The sequence below is a fragment of the Diceros bicornis genome, chromosome 20 (genome assembly GCF_020826845.1).
Source record: "Diceros bicornis minor isolate mBicDic1 chromosome 20, mDicBic1.mat.cur, whole genome shotgun sequence".
Taxonomy (NCBI): domain Eukaryota; kingdom Metazoa; phylum Chordata; class Mammalia; order Perissodactyla; family Rhinocerotidae; genus Diceros; species Diceros bicornis.
The window spans coordinates 50,020,289-50,031,653 of NC_080759.1; positions in this window are offsets into that span (position 1 = coordinate 50,020,289).

The following is an 11,365-nucleotide window of genomic DNA, read 5'->3' on the forward strand; positions in this document are numbered from 1 at the left end:
GGGCGCCCGGGGACCGACTGACGTGCCGGGCCGCCAATGGGAGGCCGCGGCTGGGCGGGGCGGGGTCTGGGGCGGGGCCGGCCGGGATGGGCGGGGCCTCCGCGCCCGTCGGGGTCGTCAGCTGGGGCTGCGCGGGAGCTTCGGGTGCTCCGCTGGGCCGCGAGAAGGTGCTCGGGGGAAGCAGGGGCTGCTCTTCGGGAAACGTCCTGGGACTTCCTCCTGGACGCATCCCGGGATGTCCCTGGCACTGTACATGGAACGCCCATTGAGCGGGAAGCAAAGAAACCTGGAGGGTGGGATATGGGGGGGAGGGACCGGTGCCTTTTTCCTCTCCTTGGCAAGGTTACAGAAGGATTCCCATCCCTGGCCCATACATTAAACCGCTGGTCGGTCACGCCCAAGGGACGGCGAGACTGGAATGCAGATGTAGCTGTCGGCCCAGGGTCTCTTCCGCCGGATTGGGCAATTTTGTGATCTTTATTTCCGCCTGGGTCAGCAGAACGGGGTTGTCCTTACTTGGAACTCATAGCTTACTTTAGGCGTGGGAATATGTGCATTACTGACAAAATTAATCCTCTGATAAAATGGCTAATCAAAACAAAAAAATATGGGAGTAGCTAACAGTAAAAATAAACAGCCCAACGATAAAATGGCGCTCACAACAAAGTTCTTTTGCCCCTGATTTCCTAGTCAGACGGACCCTTTTTTCAGAAGGAAAAGGAAGAAAATAGAAATTCTGGTGAACACTTCCTCTTTCTCCAGTATACGCAACTCCAGAGAAAAACAGACTTGCAAGTGATGTGTTTGGACCTTTTGGAACAGAAATTCCATAACTTAAAAAGATGTGGAAAACACCCTGGAATTTTAGGTGGCTCCAGTATACTGAGGGCAATGTCTGCAAGTAACTGAATCACTTTCTCCCTTTTCTGAGTCTCACAGCAAATGATTAAAAGATCCAATAAAATTCTGTGGTGACGCCAGTAAAATTCTGAATCAGAGCAACAGCAATGGAGATGATGCCAGGCATTTACTGACAGCTGAGGCCAGGCACTTTGGTGATCCTTTTATGTATTATTGTATGTATTAGTTCACTTAATACTCACACTTGCCCATGAGGTAGGTACTGTTATGATCTCCAGTTTACAGCTGAGGAAACTCGGGTTCAGTGAATGCTAGTGCAGAGTTTGAACCCAGGTCTGATCTCTCAACCACGCCACCATTCTGCAATCCATGATTCACAGAAGATAATAAAAATGTTCCCAAACTCTGCTGCACGTGTAGACAAAAATCTCTTTTATCCATATCCGATTTTAACACAGAGAGGTAGTTTCCTATAGCCGTAAACCATGCCTTGCGTGTACAGGACCATGTTACTCATGCAAAATAAATGACTAAGTTGCTGTGCCTAATTGAACCTAAACAAGGTTACAAGCAGTGATCAGTACAAATTGTCTATTCTAGAAGCTGAAAATACCAGAACTAATTTCTTGTGGTATAATAAAATAAAATTTACTCAAGTCCTTTAACCACAAGACAAATTAGCCAGTAACCTTCTCCTCCTCCCACAAGATAATATTTATGAACACAGCTATTTGGACTCAGCCTACAATCCTTTCAATTAATTCAGGTTCAGGATTTTGTGGTTTCCTGTAATGTTCATTGTTACTCCACAAGCTGAGTGGGCGGCCTCTTAGTGTGGTACTGACAGACCTTGACTTTGGAGCCACACTGCCTGGCTTGGCTGCATACTAGCCACGTGATCTTACACAATTATTTAAAGTTTTTATGCCTCAATTTCCTCATCTGTAAAATGGAGCTCATCTGAGTATCTTCCTCATGGGGTTGTTATGGGTATGAAGTGATTAAATATGTGTAAAACCCTTAGAGTAATGCTTGGTGCATAATAAACACCATATAAACATTAGTCAAATAAAGACATGACTACACATAGAAATTTCTGATTGACTTTCTGGTCTACCCATGCGTGATTTACTACATGTCTTAACAATTATGAGGTTATGTTTTATCTTTTTTAAATATGTAGATTATGAGCTTTTTGAGGCCAAGAACTCTGATCTAGAATCCCTAGTGTCTAGATCAGAGCTTGAATATTTGTGAATGGGTAAACTGAGAGTACAGTGTGAGGCCAGCTGAAGGTTGCACTCAACAAAGACATCTATAGCAATTGTCTACACTGAAAGACTGACATAAATCATTGCACGCTCCAAAATATTGACCTTAGAACAACGGAAAATAAAGGCAGTGCCTAGCGTTGTGCCTAGAGCCGCTTGACCGTGATGCTGGGGAGTTGAGAATGAGTGGCCCGAACAACAGCTATTCCTGTTAGTTACGTGGAAGATCCTGATATGGCCCAAATTAGAAGAAAGAAAGGAAGAAAGAGGGAGGGAAGGAGGGAGGGAAGGAGGGAAGGAAGGAGGGAAGGAGGGAGGGAAGGAGGGAGGGAGGGAAGGAGGGAGGGAGGGAAGGAGAGAGAAAGAGACAGAGACAGGCAGAGAGAGAGAGCAAGAGAGAGAGAGGAAGGAAGGAAGGGAGGGAGGGAGGGAGGGAAAGAAAAGGAAAGCTGGTCGATAGCTCCTAACAAATATTTTCTTAGAATTTTTGTTTTCACAAAGTTTCCTTGACCATTTGAACTCTGAAAATGGAATGTGAACATCCAGAACCACTGGAGATGTTGCAAAATGTATTTTCCATTGCTATGCCAAACATTTCATTTTACTCAAGGGTCACTCATTCATAGCTGGGTCAGCCTCAGGCTAGGACAAGTCAACTTTTGTTCTGAGAGCAGTGAACCCAGTTACACCTTTGGGCAGTAATTGCAATCTTCATTTCTACTGAGAGTTACCTTGGTTGACTGACTTCCAGTTAAAGATCCTCCTCAGAGAGGTTGCAAAGGGAGTTGGTGGTCAGTCGCTATAATTCCTATACCAAGAATGGTGCCTGGCACATGGAGGGTAATTATTCAATATTCATTGATTGAAAATATGAGTGAATGTGTGAGTAAAGGCAACGATTGGAATTACTACTAAGAATTAGTGAAATTTTTCCACCTGTACTTATTTCCAATTGTTTTTATCCAAATTTGTTTTTTTGTTTGAGGTAAAATATATATAACATAAAATTTACCATTTCAACCACTTTTAAGTGTACAGTTGAGTGGCATTAAGTACATTTATATTGTTATGCAACTATCACCAACCATCGATCTCCAGAATTTTTTTCATCTTCCCAAATTGAAACTCTGTATGTATTAAACCATAACTCCCCATTCTTCCCACTCGCTCACCCCCATCCCCTAGCAACCATCATTCTACTTTCTGCCTTCAACTACTTTCTGAATTTGACTACTCTAGGTACCTGATGTAAGTGGAATCATACACTATTTGTCCTTTTGTGACTGGCTTATTTCACTTGGCATAATAACGTCTTCAAGAATCATCCACATGGTAGCACATGTCAGAATTTCCTTCCTTTTTAAGGCCGAATAATATTCCATGGTATGTGTATATCACATTTTGTTTATCCATTCATCCATCAATGGACACTTGGGTTGCTTCCACGTTTTGGCTATTGTAAATCCTGCTGCTATGAATATAGCTGTACAAATATCTGTTTGAGTCTCTATTTTCAGACCTTTGGGTATAAACCCAGAAGTGGAATTGCTGAATCATATGGTAATTCTGTGTTTAACTTTTTGAGGAACAGCCATACTGTTTTCCACAGCAGAAAACACTCCCAGCAACAACACACAAGGGTTCCAATTCTCCACTTCCTCACCAACACTTGTTATTTTCTATTTTTTTTAATAGCCATCCTAATGAGTGTGAAGTGGTATCTCATTGTGGTTTTGACTTGCATTTCCCTAATGATTAATGATGTTGAGCATCTTTTTATGTGCTTATTAGACGTTTGTATATCACCTTTGGAGAAGTGTTATTTAAGTCCTTTGACTATCCATTGTCTCTGAAAACATTATGCCATCACTGTTGATATCCACAAAAAGTAAAATTTGAGAAACCCTGTCTTTCTACTTTTGTTGTGCATTGTAACTGGGCATATGTTGCTTTTTAATTACATGAAGCCCCTGAATAACTATAAAACTTTTATTCCAAAATCAGTTAGGGTTAGTTTTTCTAATAGAGGACAATGCGTAGAGGTTAATAGGTGATGATGGTGATGATGATGATGGTGATGGCAGAGTTTACTTGAGCCCTTACGTAGTGCCGGCTCTGTTAAATGCTTTACATGTATTAATTAATTCAAATCTCCAATTGAGATATGTACTATTATTATTCCCAATATACAGCAAAGAAACTGAGGCACAAAGGGTTTAAAGTATCTGGCACTAGGTCTTTCAGCTAGTAAATGGCAACTTGGGATTTGAAGCCAGCTTCCAGGCTCATATGGAAGGTATCCCCTAAAAAAAAAAAATCACATCCCAGGAACTCGACGATTCCCTGAAAGCCCATCTGATCTTTTTCTCGATGAGCAGAGACTAGGAGAACCGCGGTCCAGCCTGCAAAAGGCCAGTGCAGGCGTGGATGACATGTGTGACCGCCATCACCGCATGGGGGCGAGTGGATGCTGCAAGCGGTGAACCTGGCGCCGGGACAAGACCCAAGCTGGCATTTCACAACCAATGCTGAGAATCCAAGGGTGAAGGCGGGAGTGGGGAGGCCAAGATGTGAAGTCTAAACAGGCAAGACAGCCAGGAGAGGCCTTGAGTGAGGGGCCAACATGGCGGGAGCCTGAAGAACTCTGACCCTGTCCAGCGGGCAGGGGTAGAAGCTCCCGTGACTCCCCACATTGGGGCCTGCCGGCTGTCCCAGCTGGGGCCTCACGCTACAGTCCCACGTGTGTTCCTTGGTCTGGGATTTTGTCTACTGTAAAAATAGTATCAATCAACTAGATGACAACACTGGCCTATCAGCCATTTACACCTTAGTGTCAACAAGCCTTGGCTCTTTGTAAGAGCAGATGTTGATAAGAAGAGCGGGGAGAGCTGAAGAGCTGGCCTGAGGGATAAAGGCGGTCAGCTAAGAGCCATAAACGGAACCGAAAGATGCGGGGGTGGTGTGTGTGGAGAAAATCTTCATGATTTTGTGCAGGTCCAGAGCAGAACTTAGCATTTCCTTGATTTTTTCATTTTTTATTTTTAGCGAATTAAATGGCTTCACTCTCTCCCAGATTCCTGACATCTGTCCTGCCAGCAGTTTGCACAGAGCGGAGCTCACTCACTGTCTCCGGCTTTTGGCTTTGGTGTTTGCACGACCTGGCTGACTCCAGTGGTCCTTCCTGACTCTGTTCAAGCCTGCTGTCCTTTGGGAAGCAATTCTGGACCACCCACGATGAGTTAGGAACCCCCTCCGCCGCCCTCCCACGTATCCCCGCTGTTCCCACTGCACCCAGTATGCCGGGAGCTACTTGTCCAAGTCCTTGTCTCTCTCCACACTTGACTGTGAGCTCCTGAGGCCAGGGACACAGATCTCAGTCTCCCCTGAGTCCTCTGCTCAATGTCTGGTGGACGCTGAATGAGCGCTTGCAGAATACAGAAAACAGGAATTAGGCCTTTCTTCAAGGACCGTCCCCTTTCCTGCTCATCACCAGGCTCACTGAGCCTGCAAATGGATTCTTTCCCTTTCTCTACAAATGGGCTCTGAGTACTCAGATGTCCTCCTCCACTAGTTCTCCTTCCGAAGGATGGCACTTCCTCCTTCATGCCTGGTAAGCTTTAGGATTGCAGGGACAGCAGGAGCCTGGCCACATGTAACATACAAATTAAAAAACAATTTTGCCATATAATCTGACGATCAAGTAAAAATACATGGAGAGCTGCAATCTCTAAAAGTTTGGGATACTTTACGGGGCTTGCAGCTCCCATTAACCAACAAAGCATATTTTTAATACTTCGTTAAAGAGGAACAAACAGACGGCAGCCTTTGCGGCTTTGCCTACCCTCACCCCACCCCCATTTTTAGAAGTAAATACAGGAGTGGGAAAGAAAACCAGACTGCTCTTTTTCTCTGACTCATTTATTTTTCAAGATCCCCAGGCAGGTACACTCTGTTAGTTGACTGCTTTTCTAGCCGGAAATTTTGCTTCAGGCTTTACATTTAAGAGAGAGGAGCTGGTGGAAGAGAGTGAATCTTGGAATCTTCTAGATCTGGCTCCCCACCAGCAATTACTTGAATGATAATGAGAAATCCCTTATGTTTTCTGGGCCTCAATTTCTTTTACTGTAAAAGGAGTAGAATGTACTGGATGATTTCTCAGACCCTATCTAACCCTATAATCATGATTCTGAGATGAAAATTTCCTCAAACAAGTTGGTTTAAAGACTTGTGGTACACCTAAATAATTACATGTCAGGCAGCAAATAAAATTCATAGAGTCAAAAATATTGACTGACACTGGAAAGACTCACGTGTGTTTCTTTTTTGGGAAGATATGCTCTTTCTTTTCTCCTGTAGGGATTGCTGCTATGTTGGTTAAAGGTGCAATGGGGACTTCTGCAGCCCTTTTGTCACTATAAGGAAAGAGCCTGTCTGATGTTTAGAAGTGTGTGGAGGAAGTGGAACCAAGAGATGGAGAAAGAGCCCCAGTACATTGTTTGAGCTCCTGGATTCAGCCATACCTGAAGTAGTAATGCTCCTATAACTTGCAGTTACGTGAGCCAAAAAACTCTCCGTCTCCCCATTTATTTTAGCTGAAGTCTATTTAAGACAGGTTTCCTACAGTTACAACTGAAATAATACTAATGTAGTGTATGTAGTCAAATTTTGTAGAAAAAAAAATTTATGTTCAGAAAAATATTGGAAGAATAAACCCCAAAATATTAATACTTGTTATCCTGGGTGATAAAATTAAAGGCTATTTTAATTTTATTTGCATACTTTTCAGTATTTTCCAAAATTATATTACTGGTATAATTTTTTAATGTTATTTTAACACATGATCCCCTAAGAAACTGGGGGAACTCATCTGTGTTATAGAGAATCTTGCCTCCTCTGCTTTGACTCTTTTATCTGAGTAATAGTTGAGTTTGGTAAACTATTGATGTTTCTTGTGGAATGGGTCATTTCTCAGGCCCTAAATTCCGTAACGGCGTGGGCAAACTTTCTGTAAAAGGCCAGACAGTAAATATTTGAGTTTTTGTAAGCCGTGGCAACCCCTCAACTCTGCCATTGTGACAAGAAAGCAGCCCTAGATAATTCATAAATGAATGAGCATGGCTGTGTTCCAATAAAACTTTATTTAGGAACACTGAAATTCAAATTTTATGTAATGTTTACATACCACAAAATATTATTCTTCTTTTGATTAGTTTCCAACCCTTTATAGACGTCAAAACCAATCTCAGCTCACAAGCCATACAAGGACATGTGTTGGGCCACCTTTGGCCTGTGATGTGGTTTGCCAATCCCTATTCTAATCATATTAGGATTTCTGTTATCACACTAGCTTTTGCTGCAACTTGAATTTCTGTGACCTTCTGGATTGAGTTTCCATTAGGAATGATAATCCTACAAGGGCTGGCATGGTTTTCCAGCAAGCCTCACGGGCTCGGGGGTTGTTAATGATGTTAGTGCCTCTGCTGGGGTTTGTGTTCTGTCCTTTTACTGAGATGCTTATAGGAATCTTCCTGCTTTTCCACCCTTTATGTTCGAGCCCCCCACGTCTCTCAGGAGAGCAGCACTGTGGCAGTTCTTAGGGTTGTCAAGCCCGATTTTGGAATCTGAGCTTGAAGCTCATACGACTTTAAATGATTTTTTTGTTAGTTGCTGCCAGATTGGCTTTCTACCCATAATGATCCCTAAGTGGAAGAAGTTAATTGCTCTGTCAAAAATATTAAGCAAATGATCTGCCAATGACAATTTAAATTTTTAAAAGAATATTCAATGTGGGAACATTTTTAAGTTTTATTTTAAGAGGGAACAGAAAAGTAAAAGAGTTTATGTTGATTGCTATCTTGGCGTGTCAGTTAAGAATGTTTCCAGCTATGACTAAAAACAAACCTGAATTATGGTGGATAAAATGAATAAGGGTCTCAGGTCACAAGAAGTCCAGAGAAAAGATTGTTGGCATTGGCTCCGCTTCTCAACCCTGTGACTCTCTTGGTCCTTCCGAAGTGAAGGCTGTTGAAGCTGTAAGCATTGTGTTCAAATTACAAGAAAGGAAGAAGGGAACGGGGCAGCACCAGCTACTTGTATCCTTCCCAGAAGCCCCCAGTAGACAATTACTTAAGTAACATTCTATAGAATGGTGTCATGCAACTACCCTGACCTCAGGGTAAGCTGGAAAAGCAAGATTTAGCTTTTTCAGCCTCTATAGTGGGGAGCGGCAATAGAGAAGGGAATTAGGAAGAGCTATTGGGTTGGCATAACGTTTACGTGGTGCTGAATAAAATTCCTGACGGCAAAGCTATTTCACCCTACACCAGTGGAATGGGCCACTCAGGGAAGCATAGACTTCATCTGCCTTGTGCACTGAGGTATCCCCAGCTCCTAGCACATCGCAATCACTCAACAGATGTTTGCAGAATGAAAGAATGAATGAGCCAATGACAAGAGATCTTGGAAACTCACTGTTGGTATGATCTATACTTTTTTGGACAACACAGCAACACGGAATCCTTTAGTTGGCTCGTGCCCCTCCGATCTTCAACCATGGTTTAAAGGTGCACAGAAGGCAGAAGGCCCTCACACACAGCTCCATCAGTTGTCTCTGCCCATAATTTAAACCCTGCTGAAATCCTGCCTACCTGTTCCTGGAGGTCTTTCTCGGCTGATGAGAGGAGACGCATTGCGTCTCCCGTCTTGTCCAGTTTAGAATGAAGCTTATTTAGTGGCTACCCAGAGCCAGAAATCATGAGACATGTCACCATAAAGAGGGAAAAGATAAAGGGAGGGAGACACCTCCAATCTTCATTCAGCCCTTCCTGTGTTCCAGGCACTATGTCGGGGATTTGACATGTGACTATTCGTACTTTACTGATGAGGAAGAGAAAGCTCAATTAAGTGTCAGCCTTTGAGAAATGTCATGGGTTAAATAAAACAAGATAAAAAAAAAGAAAAAATTTAAATTAACAAAAGCCAAAAACCGGTAGACAGTGGGTAACAGTGGCAGACTGCCTGAGTGCATTTATCATCTCTTCTACCCTAAAATGACCAGAGGAATTAAAAAAGGACACAGAAAAATCAAAGAAGAAATACCAGTAGGCAAAAAATAGCAGCACATTTTTGGATGAGAGAAGGTTGATGCAGAAGGGATAACTGGGCAGAGAGAGAAAACTTCCCCCTAAAAGGCCCACTATGGAGAAAACCAACAAGAAGAATAGCTACTCATAATCTTGATAATATGTAGTGGGTGACTATATTCTTGGCACTTCTCAGTGCTTTATATGCATCGTCTCATTTAATCCTCACCAAAACCTCACAAAGTAGGTAAGATTATTATCTCTATTTTACAAATGAGGAAACTGAGGCACAGAGATGTAACAGGATGCTTTGAAATTGGATCAATCAGAGAGCGAGAAAGAATTCTTGGAAATTAAAAATGTGATAATTCAAATAAAACATCCAACAATGCCTGGCCCCTAGGAGAAGTTTAATCAATGTTAATTATTGTTTTGGATCATTTACTTTCTGATTCCACTTTTCTTTTCCATTATTATTTTGTGATCTACACCTAAGGCCAAGTCAGAACATGCTTTATATTACAAGCTCTTATTGGACAGAAGGTAAGATTTTAGAATCTTGGATTGTATCACTGTCAAAATTGGCTATAGTGGAGCCATTTTAAAATGGAATCGGAGCTGCCTTTCCAGAGGAACTGCCTTGCAGTCTTGAACCTTGGATTGGGCCAAAATGGCCATTGTTTTACAAGCAATTGTTTAAGAAGTCAGCAGGAGAAAGGACATCCTGATCACAGAGACTGAAGATTGTGGGCTTTCTGAAGACAGAATCAATAGTCAATCAACATTTAGCCAAGACTAGCTCTCTGCCTCCAACATCAATTAAAATTTTTTGTAATACAAGCTCCCTTCCTTGCCTTTGAAAGCCCCTGACTTTTACTCCCTAGTGGGACGCTGTTTGGGTTTCTACCTGAATCTGTGCTCCCTGAATTGCAATTCTTGAGACCAAATAACTTTTTGCTTCTCTTTCAGTTAATGCCTCTCATTCATTGACCTCACAAACTCTAATCTAGATGCTTCCTTTGAAGAGAATGGACACTGAGGTGAAGAGGCCAATTTTCCTAAGGTCATGCAACTACTCAGTAGGTGCAACCAAGAATAGAGCCCTGGTCCTCTGGATCTCAAATTAATGCCCCTCCGTCTGTCTTTTCTTGGTTCATCCCTGCAGTGGACGTGTGGGGTGGGTCAGCTTGGCTCCTTCTTTCAGGGAACACCCACCCCTCCCCAGTTCCATGTTATTTAAAGGGGATGCCAAACACAAGGGGCCATTGGAGCCCTTCATCTCTTCTGGTCCAGAAGGGGCCAATGACCCACACAGAGACTACCAGAGCCTTCCGTGGGTTTGACATATGGACATTAGAATAAAGAAGTCACTTTTCACTAGGATTACTAGTAGAGGGAAGGGGAAAAAAATCTTTTTCCTTTACTCATCTTAAATTCTCCAGCTGGAAGAACCTATAAATTAGGCGAAAGACAGATTAGCAAGAGAAAAACAAACAGAAGTTTCCTCACGTGTGCGTGGAGCATATACATGGCAGCACCTAGTGATGAGTAAGCCAAAGAGGTGTTTAGAACTTGGGCTTAAGATATAGTCTTAGCTAAACAAAGAAAAGGGATCTGGGGCTTCTGGGGGGTGGGGAGACAAGCTATGGGAAGGTGACCAGGAAAAGTGTGGTAAACAAGAGTTATTCAGTAAAGTGTGTTTTGTGTTAAGTCCGTGCCTTCTCCATTGATAAGAGTTGTTAAGAGTCCTCCACTTCCCGGTGCAGGAGAGGAAGACCTCTTAACAAATGGAAATTTACTTTATAAATGGAAATTTACTTTGCAAAAGGACAACTTGTGCCCTATTTTTAGAGTTTTCCCTGCTCTTGCGTCTACTGATTCTCAAAGGTCTTTAGCTCAGAATAATCCGTATGCCAAAGAGGCATATTTTGGGGCGGCATATTCTGGTACCCTTCATTCGTTAGGAAGGATCTGCAGCAAGAGTGGCCACAGCCATCCTACTGTATGAAGTGTGATCCTGGCCAAGGGGATGGAGAGAGAGACAGAGAGCCTTGATAACACCACAGGGCCTGGCCAAGGGAAGTCCCTAGATGACAGCTGTGCAGCCAGTCTAGAGATTAATCAGACCCGTTGGGACAGGAAGCCAGGGGA